Below are 22,382 nucleotides of genomic sequence, written 5' to 3' on the forward strand. Positions count from 1 at the left end.
TCTACCCTTCCCTCTCAGCACTATTACTACTACATCACCATTTGAATTTATCCATTACAACATTTGGGGGCCTTGTTCTTAGGGGTGCAAATGGATCAGATCATGATCCCATCTGATCCTGTTTTGTTGGATTTGGATATTTTCATTTTGGATTTTTTGTCGGATCGGATCGAATGATAGAATCCGATTAAAAATTGGATCACCCCTATCCAATCCGAAAGAATCCAATCTGATATAATATATTTATTTATAAGTATGCTATTTATATTGCATTTTGTAATGTTTTATATTATCTATTTTTTCATAAAAAACAGATATATATACGATGAAAATAGTTGAAAAAATACTTAATAATTTATTAAAATTACTCATATTTGATAATTTAGAGCGAAAATACACAATTGTTGAAAATAAATTTATAACAAAAATATAATAAATAAATAATAAAAAAAATAAAAAAATACAATAATTATAAAATAAATACAACAAAAAATTTAAAACTTTTCATTATTTAAATTTTATTTATTTAAAAGTTATTACATAATATTAAATATTTTGTTATATAATTGTTTAGCTATTTTTAATATTTTATTTAAAGTGTTGTTGTTTAAAAAGAAATTTACATAACTTTGTTATTGAATTTTTAAAAACATTATTTAGTTATTACATAATATTAAATATTTTGTTATATAATGAATTTTATATTCTTAATATTTTTAACGAAATATTTATATAATATTTTAATTTTTTATTATTTAAATAAAATTTAAATGATTTTGTTACAGAAATTTTTAATCCATAAAATTATAATTTATATTGTTATTACATAATTTTTAATTTCTAAAATCACAACTTAATATCTAAAGATTATTAAATCTATTATAATTATTATTTTTTGTTTTTAATAGATATTTTAAAGTAATTACATAATTTTGTTATAATATTTAAGTAATTATTAAACATTTTAATTAAAACTTTCTTTAAATAGACATATATGAAAAGTGGGGGAGATGCTAAATAGGAATTAGAGATAATAAGAGATAATTTTGGAGAAAATAGGGGATATTAGTTCCATGTGGCTAGATTGGGTATGTAGGATAGATTAAGAGGTATTTTAGGTGGGAGAGATAGCTTATGAGGGATTTGCTAAGTGTTTAGGAACATGAGAGGGAGAGGGAGTTGGAATGGAACTCTAGTAAAGAAGAGAGGGTTGCCATGTGGCTACATGGAAGGATCGGGAAGGGGTAAGGGAGAAAAGAGGGAGGTTTAAGGAGAGAAGAGAGAAGGGGGAATGGGAGAAGGAGAGGGGTGCTGACATGGGACTTAATCGCTTTGTCATATAGTATAGAGTTGACCCTATTTGTTAGCCGAGGGCCTCAGTCCATCAATAGATAATAACTCTTTATTAATCTCAACAAGATTACATTAAAACTACAAAAAGTATAAAATTTCTTTGATTATTATTATTATTATTATTATTATTTAATTTGTTAGATTATTTTATCCCAATTTGACTTTGACCGTAGATCATTAGAAGTGTTTCGAATGTAATGTTTTACTTTTGGTAAAAAAAATAATTTAACATATTGTCAAAATGGGATATGTTTTGAAATAAATTGCAAAAATAGTTGATAGGACAAAAAGTCATTCTTGAACGAATTGCCCCTTATTACAATTCCTTGTATTGGCATGCATACCGATTTTAGTTCCCAAAGTTGCAAGCATGGTGACCTGGTTTCTTTATCTTCCTTTGTTCAAATTCCATCCCTTCTCTTCTATTCCTTCTCTGTTTTGGTTCCTTTTTTTCGTTATCCTTCTCTTGGCTATCATCACGCTAGTACTCTAAAATGCTTTGCCAATTAATCTTGAAAAAAGAGGCAAAGATCTTCTTAGACGACGAACGGACAATGCCGAAGGTACATCTTTGGGTTGTTTGTCCCTTTGTGAGATATACTTCAACAATTATTCCAATGAAACAAGTAGTGGTCATAGGTGTCTCCATCGAAATTGGATTCAGCACTTACAAAAACGGTGCTCACTTCGTACTCATAGCCACTTGCAACCGTGTATTGGGAATACCTCTGTACTTGAATTCTTATATTCATGGGGAGATATTCCCAATACACAACTACAAGTGGTTGTGAGTACAGTGTGAGCACTATTTTGTGAATACTGGATCCGATCTTGCCTCCATCAACATGATTCCAGACCCCAAAGTAGTTTTGCTCATCATTTTCTTTGGAATAATTCTACATTTGAAATCCAAATCTTCCTATGGTTCCCCTTTGTAAGCTTGGGAAAGTTGGTCAATAGGTATCTTTTTCTCATTAACCAACTTTACATTGTTCTTTTTACATTTACTAATGAGCCCCATGGTAAAATAAACTCCACTTCCTCGGGTAAAACTTACCCATCTCCCAAGTGGATAAGTAACTTTCTCACATGGTGGGGGGGATCTTATATTAGCTTTTTATGGGTTAAAATGTCATTCTATTACTTACTTGGAAATCTTGTAAATCAAAAGAACATAGGTAAGTGCACTTACCCGTATACGTTACAAAGATGCAAATGAAAGAGGCCAAAGCCTGACTAGAGGCTACCACGGTTGCCTTTTAAATCATGTTTATCCCCATTCAGTTTTCTTAAAGATTGATCTCATTGGATGATGTAGTTCCAACGATTAAGGATAAAGGTTGCAACTTGCACAAGATGATTAATGGCATAAATAAAGTTGCATGTATTTTAGAATTTTTGTGGCCATTAAAGCTTCATCGCATTTGTTCACCAAAACCAGCTTATAATCCATTAAAAGCATCAAAGGACCTCCCCTTTGAGGGAAGCTTTGGTTTGCTTTATCATAAATTCAAAATTGGGCCAATTTTCTAAAGTATCGCTAAGTTTTAGGAAATCGACTAACTCTATCTCTATTGTTTATATATTGTCTTAAAGTATCTCATAAGTTTTCTAACAATTGACTAAGTCCTCCCTTGCCATTAATGTTTCATCACACTCCGTTCACATGTGACATTATGTGACGTATAATATTTTTAATCTAATATTACCCTTTTGTGGTCAATTTTGCTCTCCTTTATTCTTTAAATTTTGAAAATAAATTGTTGGTCCATAATTTCGTGCTTGAACAATTTGCTTCAACCAAGATTGTTAATCAATGGTTCTGTGTTTCAACAATTTTCCAATACCTTATATGAAGGAAATCTTTTTAGGTTCACCAAATAAATTTGCAAAAATTCTAAATTGGATTAGGGGTGTAATCGAGTCGAGTGAAGCCGAGTATCAAGCTACTCAAGCTCGAGCTCAACTCAAAAGTATAGAGCATGGAACTCGACTTGAGCTTGATCAAGTTTCATATATTTGGCTCGAACTAGACTCAAGATACTTGTGAGCTACTCGAGCTTGACTTGAATCGATCTGATTATAAATAAATTAATATTAAAAATTATAAATAAATCAATATTAAGTATAATAAAATAAAAAATATATATTATAAATTATAAATAAATTTATATTATAAATATTACAAATGAAAATATATTTTGAAAATCAATTATAAATGTATTCATTTATATTATAAATAAGTTAATATCAAAAAATTAATGTTTATTTATATTATAATTACAAATATGAGTAAAAATATTATTTTATTATGAGTTCGATTAAGCTTGCAAGCCACTCGAGCTGGTTATTGTGAAACTTGAACTTGACTTGAACAAGTACTCGACTCGAGTCAAGCTCGATTACTACAGCCCGAGTTCAAGTATTTTAGTGAGCTGAGCCCAAGTAGCTCACGAGTAAGCTTGACTCGCTTACACCCCTAAACTAGATACAAATCTCCAAAATAATTTTTGATTGAAGAAAGCTAGGGGGTCATAAAAAATAATGTAGTCTTGAAAAGCTATATTTGGGTTTTTAAAATCTCATTTAGATTACACATACCCATATAATCTATCCTGAAAAAAAAAAGAAAATAATTCAATAACAGTAAAGAACATCATGAATGAAGATCGAGTTACTATTACCAAACAAAGAGACGCCCATGGTTTCCAAAACCGGACCAGACTGGACAATCGGACTGGATAAACTGAGAGCCAGTCAGGTGACCAATTCCATTTTACCCCAGAACCATTATTTCGTCAAAAACTGTTGATTTGGTTAGCAAATCGCTGACTCGTGCGGTCAAACCGTCCAACGGTTTGGCCATTTTTTTTAATTTTTTTTGTCAAAACAGGTTGTCGGTTCGGTTTGAACGTCCAAACCATTTGACCCAAGAACCAGACCCCTGACTGATTCGTTGTCCACTTCGGTTTTAAAATCCTTGGAGACGCCTATTTAGCTATGCTATTTGCCCATTGTTATAAAGTCTACCTCAGAAGGAAATTCACTGCCAACTGGTTTTCTAAAGTTTAGCTCTAATAAGATGTAGACTAGGAGGGACTAAAACCCTACATTTTAAATGGTAAGAATTTGATGTTGCATGTAAAAATTGGGGTTCCAACAAATGGATAGCCTTCTAATCCAATGGGGGCATTAAATGGTGGGCGATACTTCAATATTGACGAGGAATTTAGGAAGGTTACATATGGAGTATATTTGAGGCCCTAATAATGAAAGAGATGGGCCCTTTTGGGGTTTTCAGCATGGTTGGATGAAGTGACTAAGTGGAGTTATTGACAATGCTCTCTGTTTTTGGACTATCTTAAATCAGCTATGCTGGTGTTAGGTGGAGGTTGGCCTATTCATCCCTTGTATTGGTTGATTACGAGAAATGGGATCAAAGAGGGATTATAGTAAGTTGTTGTTCATTGCCGAAAGAGGGAAGGTTGTTCTTGTTTATGGGGTTTTTCTCCCTTAAAGAGATTGAAAGAGTAACGAGGTGTTAAAATTTAAAAAAGAATGATGAATAAATTAGTTTTTTTCCATCTTTTTCATTAACATATACAAGGATTTCATCAACTGTCGAAAATTAAGGAAGATACTTTAAGATAATAAGTCTAGAGATAATTATGCCCAGAGTTGCTCTTAGTGGTTTATGGGTCTATGGATATGTTGATGGTACATTTGAATGTCTTCCTAAATCCATTGATAATTCTAGTTCAAATATCTATCCAAATTACATTGCCTGGATTGAGAAAGACCAATTGATTCTCAGTTGGCTTTTATCTTCACTTATAGAGCCTGTTTTGGCTCAAGTTGTTGAGTGCAATACCTCACAAGATCTGTGGAACACACTCAATCATATCTTCTCATCATCAAACAGATCTAGAGTTCAAGATCTCAAATTAGAGCTTGCACATGTACGCAAAGGAAAACCATCCATGGCTGATTATATTCAGAAAATCAAGAGAATTGTTGATGCACTTGCTTCTGCAAGTTATATTGTTTCAAAAGAGGATTTTATCCATTATTTGTTGGGTGGATTAGGCCCTGATTTTGATGCATTCATTGTGGGGCACCCTGAATCATTGTACTTTGGTGGCGTTCTCTGTCCAATCACCGTACTTACCTGTTCTGTCAAAAATGCAATTTTCTTGATATGGTGTCTCCTTTTCATGGTACATAGATCCTTAATCACCTTGGCATAAGCTGGTACCTGCTTAATCACATGCAACAAAGGTACATTAATCTTAACTTCTTTCAAATGTTCTAAAATCTCACCTTGGTTGTCTGAAAATTTTCCTCTAAATCTAAGAGCTTGGGGAAAGGGCACTTGGATCGTAGCTTCCTTTTCTGGCTCTTTTGAGGGAGCATTTTCAGTTCTGCTCAAAGTGGTGACATTTGTGTGAGGTGGGCTTGGCAAAGGTCCATCTAAAACCTTACCACTGCGAGTAGTGATGGCGTGGACCCCCCTAATGTTCTCTAGATCAGAGGTGGATACCTATACCATATGTGACCCTTCGAATTGGTTTGAGGCTCAGATGGAATTTTGCCTCTCTCTTGTACAATAAGAGCATTGGTAAGCTTAGTTATCTGACTCTTGATATCCTTGTTTTCTTGAACCACCTGCGCAAGAACAGATTCAAACATTTGGTTAGTGTTATTCAGTGCCTCCATAAATGCTTGAAGTGTTTCCTTTAAAGGATTCCTATTCAGTCGAGCATTGTATTGAGGTTCAGGATGGGTGGTTGCACCTCTACATTCCAATTATTATTGGACGATGTGGGTTGGTTCTGATCAGCCTTCCAACTAAAATTGGGATGGTTCCTCTAGCCAGGGTTGTAGGTCTCTGAATAGGGTGAGAAAGGTTTCCTATAATTCTTAAGGCATTACACTATTCTTCATAAACCTCTCTCATCTCACCATAGGTTGGGTAATCTTGAGCTAAGTGATCCAATCCCCCACAGACAAAACATGAAGTTTGAGTTTCTACCCGAGCAACCGTGTGGGTGACTTTATTATTTCTCATCTTTAGGGCCTCAAATTTCCTAGTTATAGCTTCTAATTGGGCTTTGAGATTGTCTTCCTCCTTAAGAACGTAAATCCCAGTTGGACGTGACCTATTAGTACTATTAGTAGCACTAGGTCCAGTCCATCTATGGGCTTTCTCAGTTAACTCATTCAGGTAATCTATGGTTCTTTAGGATCCTTTTGCAAAAACTCCCCATTACACATCATCTCTATGAATTGGCGCTCCCTGCTAGTTAAACCCTCATAAAAATAACTAAGTAGCCTCCAATTTTCATACCCATGGTGCAGACACAGGTTTTGTAGCTCTTTGAATCTCTCTCAGGCTTGGTATAGGGTTTCACTATCCTTTTGAGAAAAGGTTGAGATCTATCTCTTAAGGTTGTTGGTCTTATGGTGCGGAAAGTACTTGTTAAAGAAAGTTTGGGTCATCTCCGCCCATGTACCTATGGATCTCGGTCTCAAGGAGTATATCCAACTCTTAGCTCTCTCTTTCAAGGAAAAAGGGAAAAATTTTAGCCTAACAATGACTGCAATATCAACTCGGTTATGAAAGGTGGCCACTACCTCTTCAAATTCCCTAATGTGCACATGTGGATTCTCATTGTCTAAACCATGGAAATTAGGCAAGAGTTTGATCATTCTAGGTTTGAACTCAAATTTTGGTGTCTTCAGAGGGAACATGATGCATGATGGTGTGGCTGTCCGGGTGGGGTGCAGGTAGTCTTTTAAAGACCCAACAGGGTTGTCCTCGTGTTGATTCATGGCTTCAGAATCAGAGAACGAACTAAATACTACTTATTCTTCAGGGAGTGGTGGTGGGTCTATTCGTATCTACCTAGTAAATCTCTCTCTTTTGTCCCTTGGTCTATTCATACAACCTCAACTCCTTTTTTTTTTGTTTTTTTAGCTTACAAAAAGATGAAAAGGAAAAGAAGATCAAGAGAATAAAATGCAACTAAAGAAAACGAAATGAACAGAGGAAATAAAAGAGAAGTAAATAATGTTCAAACTCAGTTGTTGATTTGGCTTCCTCGGCAACGACGCCAAATTTTGTGTCTCGCCCAAAATTATTATCCTTTACTAAGTGTTCGTTAAAGCGTAGTTTTCAATGTCAAATCCATAGAGAATCTAATTAAAACAACAAAATGAGTTATCGCTAAGAGTGAATAACTTAGAGAAAATGTTTTTCTAAAAATAAAAAGAAGAGCAAAAATATTTGAATAAAAGTAACGATGATTAAAGGATGAAAAGTAGTATTGTGATGAACAAGGCTTCGAGATTCATTTGATCAATTTGCTTAACTGGTCTCGACTTTGATTCCTATTTATTACTCAATTACAAGTTTCACATCCCAAACAAACGATCGGAAAATATAACTTTTAAACCAACGACAAGAATAAAAGTATTTGCTCTGAGAGAATTAATTTTTGATGAAAAACAGAATGATCTATTCTTATAAGCTACTCAACAATGGAAGTATATTAGATTGACAGTATTGCAGTCAAGGATCAACTCATAAAATAAATATACCCAATCAATTATTTTCTAAAAAATTGCACATAAAAAGAGCATGACTAATCTTATATGGAAATTGAAGAATATAACTTCAGGGTTTATCAAAACAATAAAACAAATCTCTCAAGAACAAAATTAAGCATTGAAATCTCTCATGGAATCAAAGTAAAATAACAAGTAAAACTCATCGATCAAGATCCACCCTAGCCTTGTTGAAGCTTTAGCCGTGCTTGGACATCATTCTCCCCTCTTCTCTTCTGTGAAAGACTGAGAAAATAATGTCAAAATAACCTCTACAAGTTGCCCCCCTTTTTAGTCAAATTTTTCATTTTTATTGTGTTGTCAAGCTCCTCAATCTGCTTAGCCCAGATTCGCATCTTATTCCCCAATTTTCGCCTGGATATAAATTGATTTGGAGGAAGTTATCAACAAATGAATTGTAGCCCTATCTCTTAGCTATCCATAGCCTTAGGAATCATTGAATTTCGACATCTGTAGAGAAAGATATGCCCAAAATACCTGACCCTTGTCAAAGTAAAGCGAGAAACGAATTAACACTCATACTTGGGTCATGGAACTTGGGTTTGAGTTTCTTGGACCTATGTTTGGGTTTTCCTCCATTCAATTATTAATTCTTTCAGAATAAAAATTGCACAAATAATAAAATTGACATTTATAAAGTTATTATAGAAAAATATTACATTTAAGCTCTTTATTTTATAAATGTCAATTGTTGAGCACGCTTTAGATATACATTTTTATGCTTTCGTCACAACCCCCAACTAGCTTATTGTTAGTCCTTAGCAATTTAAGTACAAATAAAAAGACAAAGCATGATGATTATCTTAAACGGAAATCCAGCAAAACCACCTAGGCATTTTAAACAAAAAGGTCGAAAAAATATCACAAATGCTACCGAGATTACTTAAATTATAGCTTCCAAAAGTGAATGTGTGTAAACTAAGCAAAACCTTCATACCACAAACCGTAATGCATGTAGCCTTGAGAATTAATCAAAGTAAAAAGCCTCAACTCCATATCTTCACAGGTAATCTGTTTTAAGGCAAGGAATTTCTCTCATTGAGTTGGAAATCATATAATCACTCAAGGAAAAGGCCAAATTTATGGACAAACAAACAAACGATCTGAAAGGGAGAAGAGATCCATCATAAGGATGGCCGAACCCTACAGGAAGGTAGGGCAAAATTTCAAAAATTTCTCTCTCTCCCATGTAGGAATTACATTCCCTATTTAGAAAACTGCAGTTTCAAAGATCAATCTTGAACCTAAACTGGACCAGATCTGAAACCAAAAGGGAATGGAGGGTTATATCTGATACAAAGTAATAGTAACCTCCAATGAAGGTGTTCACGTCCAAGGATGAATCCAAAGACTGCTTCCACCGAAGATGACACGGTGCAAGATGAAGCAGAATCAGAAGGATGGCTTTTCAACAAGAACCTGATTCTTCAACAAGAATTTGATGGAGGGCGAGTGAGCACGACTTCAGATCACCTTTTCTGCCAAAAGATGACCCTTTCTTGATCGCTCCCAAATGGAGATCGAACTGGTTATGGTGGCAATAGCAGGAGAGAGCAAGAGTAGAAGATAGAGGTAGTCCAACTGCATACTATCTTCTCTCTTGAATCAATAGACTAAAGGATGAACTGGAGGTTTGCCCTGCTCCTCTATTTATAGCATTAAAGAGAGCATCTCCTAATCCCATTAGGAGTTTCCTAATCCAAATCTTGTATTTAGATCTGAACTCTCTTTAAGAGATAAGGATAATCCCTTATCTTATCTGCAAATAAAGATCAGCCCTCCTAATCTAATTAGGAGTTTCCTGATCCAAATCTTTATTTGGGTCTAGACTCTCTGAATGGATAGGGACAATCCCTTATCCTATCTGCTGATCTAAATCCTAGAACCGCCACTCTTTAATTAATCTTATTAAACCAATTCGAATTGGGCTTTTAGGCCCATTAAGTCTATGTGCTCACTTAACCTCCAAACTGCTACCCAGTTTGATATCATTGTATTGCGTGGGACCCAAACATTGATCTACACATCAGCCACTTGGGTTCAGCCCAGCCTTTGTTACAAGGCCTGGCCAAATTCATTGTAGAAGACAGTGAACCCCTAAGTCCATCACCAAGGTCCAGGGCAATACTAAAATTCTGGTCCGGTTCAGGGTTTCAAGAAAACCCACACTGCATGTACCACAGGTCTCACCCTAGCAGTTGAGACAAGCCACCCCAACCAACTTGGCAACACATTAGTGTCAGCCTTGGCAAGATAAATCTCCCTAGATCTATCCAACAGTTGTGAAGATTCTAAACTAACACGAGTTTCATAAGTATCCAATTTAAGGGTATTACACAGAAACACACCATAATAACATGAATCAAATATGTACTTTATTCATTTACAATAAATGTCATAATGTACATCATTTTGATTGGAGCTAAGGGCATACACTGTCTAACACGATCATTGATCAGAATATAGGAAAATTAACTGTTTAGAACTCCATCATTCTTACCACAAACCAGCTTCAGGATTTCGATCAGTCAAATATAAGAGCAATACAAATAGAAGTTGAGCCTAGTAAGAAAGTCTGTTCCCCAAGAAAAGAAGTTTGTCTTTTGAATTGACGGAAGACTTTATTGTACTGAGTTTTCTTCTTCAAAATTTTTTTCTTTATTTTCTTTTTTTTTTTGATAATGCAAAATAAGGAAACTACAGAGTTTCTCACATAACTAATATTACACATGTTATTTCAAAGGATTCACATAACATAACACGAACTAGCTCCCCTTCTCTTTCTTTTTTTTTCTTTTTTTTTTCCGAAAATTTACTAATACCATCCTTCAGCTTATCATCCAAACATTTCTCAAACCAAGTAATGTCATTCTAAAGAGCAACTAACCAATTCAACAGATCAATGAATGTTCATAAGTTGTTTCCTCAACTATCCACTCCCTCACAAAAGATGTGTGAGTCTAGAAAAATGTGCGCTTAAACATGACAGTTTTCTTAGCTATATATATTGAACATCCATCTAACCACAAAGCTTAGTATTGTGTGCAAAAAGTTTTCAGAATTTATTTTTTGATAATCAAGATAGAAAAGTGACTTAAACCAAACAATTTTGAAATCATACCTATGGAACTTTACCTGAAACCAAGTAGTTAACAATGTGGGCATACCATGGCACTTGGCTAACGGTGAACAAGTGCTCATCGGGGAAGTCATCTCGAATGTGTGGGTCATCATTAGCAGAATTATTGAACTCCAATCGAGACAAGTGATCAGCCACTACATTTTCAACACCCTTCTTATCCTTGATCGTTAGATCAAATTCCTACAAAAGCAAAATCCACCTACTCAAGCGAGCCTTAGCATCCTTCTAAGAAAGAAAGTGCTTAAGAGTTGCGTGGTCAGTAAACACAGTAATAAGTGAACCAATGATATAAGCACGAAATTTATCTAAAGCAAAAACAATAGCTATTAGCTCCTTTTTAGTTGTAGAATAATTCGTTTGAGCACTATTAATAATTCTACTAGCATAATAAATAACAAAGGGCTTCACCTCCATTCGTTGGCCTAACACATATCCTATTGCATAGGTACTAGCATCACACATAATCTCAAATGGAAGGTTCCAACTCAGTGATTGCATGGTCGGTGTAGTGGTTAGCTTAGTGATGAGAGTTCTAAAAGCTTCATCACATTCTAGGGTCCAATCGAACTCAGCATCTTTGACTAGGTAGTTGCATAATAGTCATGCTATAGTAGAAAAATTCTGTATGAACTTCATGTAAAAACCAGCATGTCTGAGAAAAGACTGGACTTCTCTTACCAATTTGGGTGTGGGAAATTTAGAGATCAACTCCATTTTGGCCTTGTTAACTTCTATTCCTCTTTTAGACACATGTAAAAGTAGTCTTATCCTGATCTTCTAAAGTTATTTCTATCTGATAATAGCCTAAATAACCATCAAGAAAGCAATAGAAAGGATGGCCAACCACACGTTCTAAGATTTGGTCAATAAATGGCAATGGAAAATGATCTTTTCGGGTGGTTGTGTTTAGATTCTTATAGTCAATGCACATACGCCACCTAGTTACTACCCTGGTAGGAACAGGAACTCCTTCCTCGTTTTCAGCTATTGTGACCCCTGATTTCTTTGTCACAACCTGTGTAGGACTAACCCATTTACTGTCAAATATAGGATATATGATTCCTGCGTCTAACAGTTTTAAGACCTCCTTTTTAACAACTTCTTTCATTATTAGGTTCAATCTTCTTTGGGGTCTCGATGTGGGGTAGTTCCTTCTTCTAAATGAATCTTATGGGAACATATCAATGGGATTATACATTTAATGTCAACACTAAGTTCAGAAGATATTATAACCGGAAAGGTATCACCTAGTCTCAAATGTGCATGTTTCAATCCTTTAGGTAGTGAGGATAACTCCACTTTGGGTGTCTCCATAGAAGACGACTTCGGTCGGTCTCTCTCACGTGGCAACTCCTCAAAGCGTGGTTGCCAAAACTTCTTCTACTTATCCTGCATATCATTAGAAATAGGGGAAACATTTGAAACATCATTAACAAGATAAAACAAAAATTCAGAATTCAAATCAGAATCACAGAGGAGATATTCTAAAGATTCAGAATTTTCCCTTTCATTTACTTCCTCTGTAATGAGAGAGTCTCTCATATAGGTATGATAGCACTTGTCCTCGTCTCAGGGCTACTTCTCGACATGAAAAATATTCACCTCAAAAGTTATATTCTCAAATGAAAGCTTCATCAAGCCATTCCTACAATTAATAAGAGCATTAGCTATAGCAAGGAATGTCCTTCCTAAAATAAGTAGAATCTTCAACTCACTGTCAACTACAGATTGAGTATCTAAAACCAAAAAATCAACAAGATAATAGAATTTATCAATTTGAAGCAAAATGTCTTCCACTATCCCCCTTGGTTTCTGAAAAGAACGGTCATCCAACTGTAATGCCACGGACGTGGGTTTTATCTCTCCAAGACCAAACTGCAAGTAAATTGAATAAGACATTAAATTTACACTTGCTCCTAGGTCCAAGAGAGCTTGACCGAACTCTTGTGTCCCAATATGACAGGCAATTGTGGGGCACCCTGAATCATTGTACTTTGGCGACATTCTCTTCCCAATCACCGCACTTACCTGTTCTGTCAAAAATGCAGTTTTCTTAATATGATGTCTCCTTTTCATGGTACATAGATCCTTAATCACCTTAGCATAAGCTGATACCTGCTTAATCACATGCAACAAAGGTACATAGATCCTTAAGGTTGTTGGTCTTATGGTGCGAGAAGTACTTGTTAAAGAAAGTTTGGATCATCTTCGCCCATATACCTATGGATCTTGGTCTCAAAGAGTATATCCAACTCTTAGCTCTCTCTTTCAGGGAAAAAGGGAAAAATTTTATCCTAACAATGTCTGCAATATCAGGTAGGTTATGAAAGGTGGCCACTACCTCTTCAAATTCCCTAATGTTCACATATGGATTCTCATTGTCTAAACCATGGAAATTAGGCAAGAGTTTGATCATTCCAGGTTTGAACTCAAATTGTGGTGTATTCGGAGGGAACATGATGCATGATGGTGTGGCTGTTCGGGTGGGGTGCAGGTAGTCTTATAAAGACCTAACAGGGTTGTCCTCGTGTTGGCTCATGGCTTCAGAATCAGAGGACGAACTAAATACTACTTATTCTTCAGCGAGTGGTGGTGGGTCTATTCATATCTATCTAGTAAATCTCCCTCTTTTGTCCCTTGGTCTATTCATACACCCTCAGCTCCTTTTTTTGTGTTTTTTTTTTGTTTTTTTTAGCTTACAAAAAGATGAAAAGGAAAAGAAGATCAAGAAAATAAAATGCAATTAAAGAAAATGAAAAAAACTGAGGAAATAAAAGAGAAGTATAGAATGTTCAAACTCAGTTGTTGGTTTGGCTTCCCGGCAACGACGCCAAATTTTGTGTCTCACCCAAAATTATTATCCTTGGCTAAGTGGTCGTTGAAGCGTAGTTTTCAGTGTCGAATCCACAAAGAAGCTGATTAAAACAACAAAAGGAGTTATTGCTAAGAGTGAATAACCTAGAGAAAATGATTTTCTAAAAATAAAAAAAAAGAGCAAAAATATTTGAATAAAAGTAACGATGATTAAAGGATGAAAAGTAGTATTGTGATGAACAAGGCTTCAAAATTCACTTGATCGATTTGCTTAACTGGTCTCGACTTTGATTCCTATTTTTACTCAATTGCAAGTTTAACATCCCAAACAAACTATTAGAAAATATAACTTTGAAACCAATGACAAGAACAAAAATATTTGTTCTGAGAGAATTAATTTTCGATGAAGAACAAAATGATCTATTCTTACAAGCTACTCAAGAATGACAATATATCAGATTGACAGTATTGCAATCAATGATCAACTTATAAAATAAATCTACCCAATCAATTATTTTCTAACATGAACATAAAAGGAGCATGACTAATCTTATATGGAAATTGAAGAATATAACTTCAGGGTTTATCAAAACAATAAAACAAATCTCTCAAGAACAAAATTAAATATTGAAATCTCTAAAGGAATCAAAGTAAAATGACAAGTAAAACTCATTGATCAAGATCCACCTTAGCCTTGTTGAAGCTTTAGCCGCACTTGGACGTCATTCTCCCCTCTTCTCTTCTGTGAAAGACTGAGAAAATAATGGCAAAATAACCTCTACAAGTCGCCCCCCCTTTTTGGTCAGATTTTTCCTTTTTATTGTGCTGTCGGGCTCCTCAATCTGCTCAGCCTGGATTAGCATCTTATCCCCTAATTTTCGGCAGGATAGAGATTGATTTCGAGGAAATTATCAATAAATGAACTGTAGCCCTATCTCTTAACTGTCGATATCCTTAAGAATCATTGAATTTCGACATTTATAGAGAAAGATGTGCCCAAAATACTGGACCCTGTTCAGAGTAAAGCGGGAAACAAAGCAGCACTCATATTTGGGTCATGGAATTTGTGTTTGGGTTTCTTGGACCTATGTTTGGGCTTTTCTCTATTCAATTATTAATTCTTTCAGCATAAAAATTGCACAAATAATGCAATTGACATTTATAAAATTATTATGTCAATTGTTGAATACACTTTAGATATACATTTTCATGCTTTCGTCACTCCCTGATCCTATCACCTCTGTTATCAACACATATATATATAGAGAGAGAGAGAGAGATTAGGAAGATACCCTGTTCCCTTTAAGAAAACTAAAGCTATGAACCGAAAAGAAAAGATGTTTTTGAAGGTGGAGATGTTAAAGTGTTTATTAAAGAAAATAATCACCGGTGGAAAAAATTGGATTTTTATTAAGAAGTAGGAATGGTGGCATTTTACACATAGTGGGAATTGGGAAATGATAATCCAAGTGAAATTGGTTTTTATTGCTTTGCAGGAATCCGCACCCCATAACCGTCCAAAGAATAGCTATAGAGAAACCAGTAATGATTGGTTTTTTCGTAAGAGGACTGAGCTAGGGAATCTCTCTCTTTCTCTCTCTCTTTCCATCTTCTTTATCCGGTTCTTGTCTCTCTTCGTGTCAATGCCATCACCGCTACAACTTCAAGCAAAAGTGGAATTTTTTGGCTTGCTCCCCAATCTCTCTCTACTCTATCTCCCCCCTTTCGCCCTTTCAATCATTCTCTGCAATGGCATCTTCATGAACAAGCTTCCCCTTGTCCTTTCACTCATGTTGCAATGGCATCTTCACGGCCAATCTCCCCCATACACCATCGACAAGGGACAGAGAGGTTCCCATCGATCTGATTCCCAAATGCAAATCTGTGGGAAATTCCTCTCGCACAAGCTCTCCCTGCACCATCGACCGAAGACCTCTTCATAGTCGCCAACTATGATCCAACACTACTAGGATTGAGCGCACTATTGAGCTGCTGGTTTTTTGACATTAATGGAATCATCTAAGCTTACACTTCAAAATCATTCAATTGGAATTTCTTTGGACCAACGCTTGTGAAAAATGAAAAATTAGAATAAACCAAGCTATTTAGATCCATGCCAAGGTTCCCCTTAATGTCCTGGAATGCGTTCTCTCATCTCTGAAACAACCAACGAAGCTGGTCTCTCTCTCTCCACACAAGTTCAATCAACTGTTGGCTGAAGCAGATAACTAGCCGAGCAACCTTCCCTCTCCGCCCAAGTTCAATCGACATCTCTCCCATAAACACGAAGAGGGTAATATTGGATTTAAAAAATTTATTGGTCACTTGATGTCACATATGTACGGATTTTGACAAACATTAACATATGCTAACGATAGGTAGAGCTAATTAGTTGCCAGAAATAGTATAGATAATGGCTAGAGGTGTCAATTGGACGGATTTGGTCCAACCTAATCCAATCCAATGTGGGTCCACTTATAAATGGACTGGATCCAATCTAGTCCAAATCCAATACAAACCAAATCCAATCCAATCCATTATCTATTAAAATGTAAATGGATTGGATTGGATCCAATCCAAACCGAATGAAATATAAAAAATTATATAAAAACACTTGTAAGAGTACTTCGATAAAAATACTTTCATAAAAGTGCTTTTACAAAAGCACTTTTTTGAAAGTACTTCGAAAAAGTGCTTTTATAAAAGCACTTGAAAAGTACTTCCATAGACTTTTATAGAAGTGCTTTTGTAAAAGTACTTTTATAAAAGTACTTCCATAAAAGTGCTTTTATAAAAGTACTTTTTGTAGAAGTGTTTTTATAAAAGTGCTTTCATAAAATTACTTTTATATTAGTTCTTTCATAAAAGTGATTTTCTAAAAGCGCTTCCATAAAAGTGCTTTTATAAAAGTACTATAAAAGTTCTTTCATAAAAATACTTCCATAAAAGTTTTTTGTAAAAGTGATTCGTAAAAGTGTGTTTGTATAAAAGTACTTTTACAAAAGTGCTTTCATAGAAGTACTTTTGTAAAAGTGTGTTTATAAAAATGATTTTGTAAAAGTATTTTTATAAAACTACTTCTGTAAAACTTTTATAGAAATGCTTTCGTAAAAGTATTTTTATAAAAATGCTTTCGTAAAAATACTTTTCATAAAATTACTTTTATAAAAGTGCTTTTATAAAAATGTTTTCGTAAAAGTGATTTTATGATGTTTTAAGTTTTGATTGATTTCAAATTGGACAAGGGTTTTTTGCCTCATGATCGAATTATTAGAAATATGATTAAAATCTAATTCAAACCAATAAGACTACAAACCAATTTATTTTGAAATAGTCCAATCCAATAATTATAATAGACCATACAAATCCGATTTAATAAGGTCCAAAGTAGAACCGGTTGATTGACAACTGCACTTTTACTGGTTGCAAATTAACTAACCAGTAAACAGTAGGGATAGTTTAAGGTACGGTTTGCCAGATCTGACAACTGCACCAACAAAGGTGGCCACTAACTTCTTCCTTTCTAGCTGCATCGGCATTTCCGCCCGATCTTTCCTAGGAAAATCAGAGGTAAAGTGTTCATATGCAGTTGTAAATCATTTTTTTCCTACTTCATCACATAAATTCTGTGAAACGTATTATACTACAAGAAAACAAAAGAATGCTACTTAGGTTCAGCCTTTCTACTTACGATTTCAATAGGAACCGGTAATGATGGCATGGTGCGAAACGGCAACCCCATTCGACAGACGAGCAAGACCTCGAGTAATCTGCATCTACGCACACTACCCGAGAAAATTAGTAAGAGCAAGATCAAACACAGGGGAGTAAATAGAAGCTTCTTTAAAGCAATAGCTACCAGCCTTGTAAGTCCCGAGGATATGATGGTTGCCTGCAGAATCGATAAACATTGGGTCCAAAAAATGATAACATGTTTGCATTGCTGACATTCTACAACTAGCACATACTAGTAACTCTTCCCAATCTATATCACTGTCGTGTCTCCTTCGTGTGTCCATAGCATTGACCTGCCCATGAATATCGAGTAAGAAATAGGAGAAAAACAAATTGTTGTAGAAAACAAAACGGTAGATGCAGGTTATAGTGGCTTATTCTGGGTGCATGGACGACGTCCGTTGCTGCTCCACTTCGCACACTTGAATCATCTCTACCACATAATCTCGTAGAAAATACCAAAAGAAAATGTTTGTTTCTAAGAAAGATTTAGCATGTAAAAAGAATGGGACTTACATGGTTGCAGTGACTCTTATTTCTTTGCTAGCAACGAGAACTCCAAATGATGCGCCTGCAATGGCATGGTTGACATTGATTTGGAAACACTCATTAAGTCGTGCGAATCCAAAAATCAACATCCCACATAAGAATCATTCCTTACGATCGCCAAACTTTGAACACATACTATGGGTTGGAAATCTCCTTACCAAGAGAAGCGGATCCGAGTGGGCAAGGAAAGGAAACACCGGTGTTACTGTAGCACGGGCCTTCCTATATTCCATATTCATGAACTAGGGCCATCAACATGTCGGGTATGCCCAACGGATCTTGGCAGACCGAACTGGAAAAAACGGTTCTGGTTCAGTAAGTTTGTCCGACTTAAGTATCGGGCCAGTTGTTGTCATCAACAGTTCTAAACCGATTTGAACCCAAAGTCGTTCACTTTATTAATTATATGTGATATGCTGTTAATATTCTGATCATTCTATAATATTATATGCTTAAAATGGAAAATTTTATGTAAAATACTAGTTAAAAGTATTTGATTTCCCAGTTGATCTCTAGTTTAATCTTTTTCCAACAATTTTTTTAAGGTTAGATTATCAGATTTTAAATTTTAAGTTCCTAGTTAAATAACACAATAATAGTTGTTAGCAAAATCAGTTCGGTTGTTATTTGAGTGTAGCTTTTATACTAACAAGGACAGTTCTAGGCTTATGGTTTTGTGCCAAATAACAACCGGTTCGGGACTGCTTCTACCTAGACCCGACTCGGACCCTACCCATTGACGGCCCTACGTTGAGTGGCCATCTTCCGGTCGAGCCACACCTTGAAACTTCAGAAGGAACGGTCGACCACTCCTCCAGCACAATGAAAATAAAAGTGGAATCCGTTTAAAATGTGCAAAACGGTAATAACAAAACCCAACATTCCCACATAAATCTACCATTAGTTTACCTTGCCAAAGCTAGAACTGACAACTGCATCGACAAAGGTGGCCACTGACTTCTTCCTTTCTAGCTGCATCGGCATTTCTGCCCGATCTTTCCTAGAAAAATCAAAGGTAAAGTGTTCATATGCAGCCGTATATCATTTTTTTCCTTCTTCTTCAATCACATAAATTCCATGAAACGTACTATACTACAAGAAAACAAAAGAATGCTACTTAGGTTCTGCCTTTTACTTACGATTTTGACAAGAACTAGCAAGGATGGCATGGTGTGAATCGGCCACCCCATTCCACGGACGGGCAAGACCTTGAGTAACTGCATCCACACACACTACCCAAGAAAATTAGTAAGAGCAAGAGCTTACACAGGGGAGTAAAGAGAAGCTTCTTTATAGAAATAGCTTGAGAGTTTGCGTACCAGGTTTGCAATCCATGCATCGTTCTTTGTTGCACTTGTAAGCTTGAGGATATGATGGTTGCTTTTAGAATCGACAAACATTGGGTCCAAAAATGATAACATGTTTGCATTGCTAACATTCTACAACTAGCACGTACCGTTAACTCTTCCCAATCTATATCATTATCGAGTCTCCTTCGTGTGCCCATAGCATTGACCTGCCCATGAATATCGAGTAAGAAATAGAAGAAAAACAAATAATTCTAGAAAACAAAATGGGAGATGGGGGTTATAGTGGCTTATTCTTGGTGCATGGACGGTGCCGGTTGCTGCTCCACTTCGCACACTTGAATCATCTCTACCACATAATCTCATAGAAGCACCGATTCCTATAGATAGTCGACAAGAGTTTTAAAAAACAAGAAAAAAAAAATACAACAATACAGATTACCAAAAGGAAATTTTTGTTTCTAAGAAAGATTTAGCATGTAAAAAGAATGGGACTTACATGGTCATAGTCACTCTTATAACTTAGCTGGCAACGAGAACTCCAAATAATGTGACTGCAATGGCACGGTTGACATTGCTTTCGAAACACTCATTAAGTCGTGTGAGTCCAAAAATCAACATCCCACGTAAGAATCATTCCTTACAATCACAAAACTTTGAACACAGACTACGGGTTGGAAAGCTCCTTACCAAGAGAAGTGGATTTGAGTGGGCAAGAAAGGAAATACCAGTTTTGTTGTAGCACAGGCCTTCCCACATTCCATATTCTTGAACTAGGGCCATCAACGGGTCAGGTATGCCTAACGGACCCTAGCGGACCAAACCGGAAATAACGGATCTAGTTGTTGCTCTCAACAGTCCCAAACCGATTCTGTCCCAATGCCGTTGTTGTTAACATTCTTATCATTCTATCATATTATACGCTTAAAATGGAAAATTTTATGTATAATACTAGATAAATGTGTTTGATTTTCTAACTTATCTATAGTGTAATGTTTTTCCATCAATTTTTATTCAGGTTATTTTATCAAATTTTAAATTTTAAGTTCCTAGTTAAATAAAACACTAATGGTTTTTAGCACAATTGGATCGGTTGTTATTTGAATGTAGGTTTTATACTAACAAGAACGGTTCTAATTTATGGTTTTGTGCCGATTAGCAACCGATTTGGGACTGCTTCTACCAAGACCTGACTCAGACCCTACCCATTGACGGCCCTATGTTGAGTGGCCATCTTCCTGTTGAGCTACCTGTGAAGCTTTAGAAGGAATAAGAGACCACTCCAACAAAATGAAAACAAATGGCAAATCCGTTAAAAATGTGCGAAACGGAAATAACAAAACCCATCATTTCCACATAAATCTATCATAAGTTTACCTGGCCAAAGTTAGAACGGACAACTGCACCAGCAAAGGTGGCCACTGACTTCTTCCTTTCTGGCTGCATTGGCGTTTGTGCCCAATCTTTCCTAGGAAAATCAGATGTATATCATTTTTCTACCTTCTTCTTCAATAATATAAATTCCACGAAATGTACTATACTACAAGAAAACAAAAGAATGCTACTTAGGTTCAGTCTTTTACTTACGGTTTTAACAAGAACAGGTAAGGATGGCATGGTGCTAGTCGGCAACCCCATTCCACGGACGGGCAAGACCTCGAGCAATCTGCATCTATGCACACTTCCCAAGAAAATTAATAGGAGCAAGAGCTCACATAGAGGAGTAAAGAGCAGCTTCTTTATACCAATAGCTTGAGAGGTTGCTTACCAAGCCTGCAATTCATGCATCGTTGGTTGCTACATTTGTAAGTCCCACGGATATGATGGCCGCCTTACAGAAACAAGAAACATTGAGTCCAAAAAATGATAACAAGTTTGCATTGCTGACAGTTTACAATTAGGACATACCATTAATTATTGCCAATTTATATCACCACCGAGTCTCCTTCGTGTGTCCAAGGCATTGACCTGCCCATGAATATCGTGTAAGAAATAGGAGAAAAACAAACAGTTCTAGAAAACAAAATGGGATATGTTGATTATAGTGGCTTATTCTCGGTGCATGGACGAGGCACGTTGCTGCTCCATTTCGCACACTTGAATCATCTTTCCCATATAATCTTGTAGAAACGCTAATTCTTGTAGATAGTTGACAAGGGTTTTGAAAGAGAAGAAAAGAAAATACCAACAACACAGATTACCAAAAGGAAATGTTTGTTTCTACTAAAAGTTTAGCATGTAAAAAGAATGTGACTTACATGGTCGCAGTCATTCTTATACCTTAGGTGGTAATGAGAGCTCCATATAATGTGCCTGCAATGCCATGGCTGACATTTCTATCAAAACACTCATTAAGCCGTGCAAGTACAAAAATCAACATCCCACGTTAGAATCATTCCTTACAATCGCCAAACTTTGAACATAAACTACGGGTTGGAATGCTCTTTACCAAGAGAAGCGGATCCGAGTGGGCAAGGAAAAGAAGTATTGGTGTTGCTGCAGCATGGGCCTTCCCATATTCCATATTGTTGAACTAGGGCCATCAACGGGTCAGGTCTGCCCAACGGACCCTGGTGGACAGAACTGGAAATAGCGGTTCCAGTTCGGTAAGTTTGTCCGACTTAAGAATCGAGCTGGTTGTTGCTCTCAACAGTCCCAAACCGATCCGAACCCAAACCGTTCACTTTATTAATTATATGTGATATGTTGTTTATATTCTGATCATTCTATAATATTATATGCTTCAAATGGAAAAAATTATGTATAATACTGGTTAAAAGTGTTTGATTTCCTAGCTTATCTCTAGTTTAATCTTTTTCCTTCAATTTTTATTCAGGTTATATTATCAAATTTTA

The 22,382-nt window shown here is 35.8% G+C and overlaps 1 non-coding gene across 1 annotated transcript; it reads left to right on the forward strand.

Annotated features, from left to right (window-relative positions):
- The first annotated feature begins 6,697 nt into the window (after window positions 1-6,697).
- LOC148802844 (small nucleolar RNA R71) lies at window positions 6,698-6,804 on the forward strand. Its single transcript, XR_016081552.1, has one exon. It is a non-coding gene; the product is annotated as a small nucleolar RNA R71 (small nucleolar RNA).
- The last annotated feature ends 15,578 nt before the right edge of the window (window positions 6,805-22,382 follow it).

The sequence above is a fragment of the Nelumbo nucifera genome, chromosome 1, assembly GCF_055504915.1.
Source record: "Nelumbo nucifera cultivar China Antique chromosome 1, China Antique-T2T, whole genome shotgun sequence".
Taxonomy (NCBI): domain Eukaryota; kingdom Viridiplantae; phylum Streptophyta; class Magnoliopsida; order Proteales; family Nelumbonaceae; genus Nelumbo; species Nelumbo nucifera.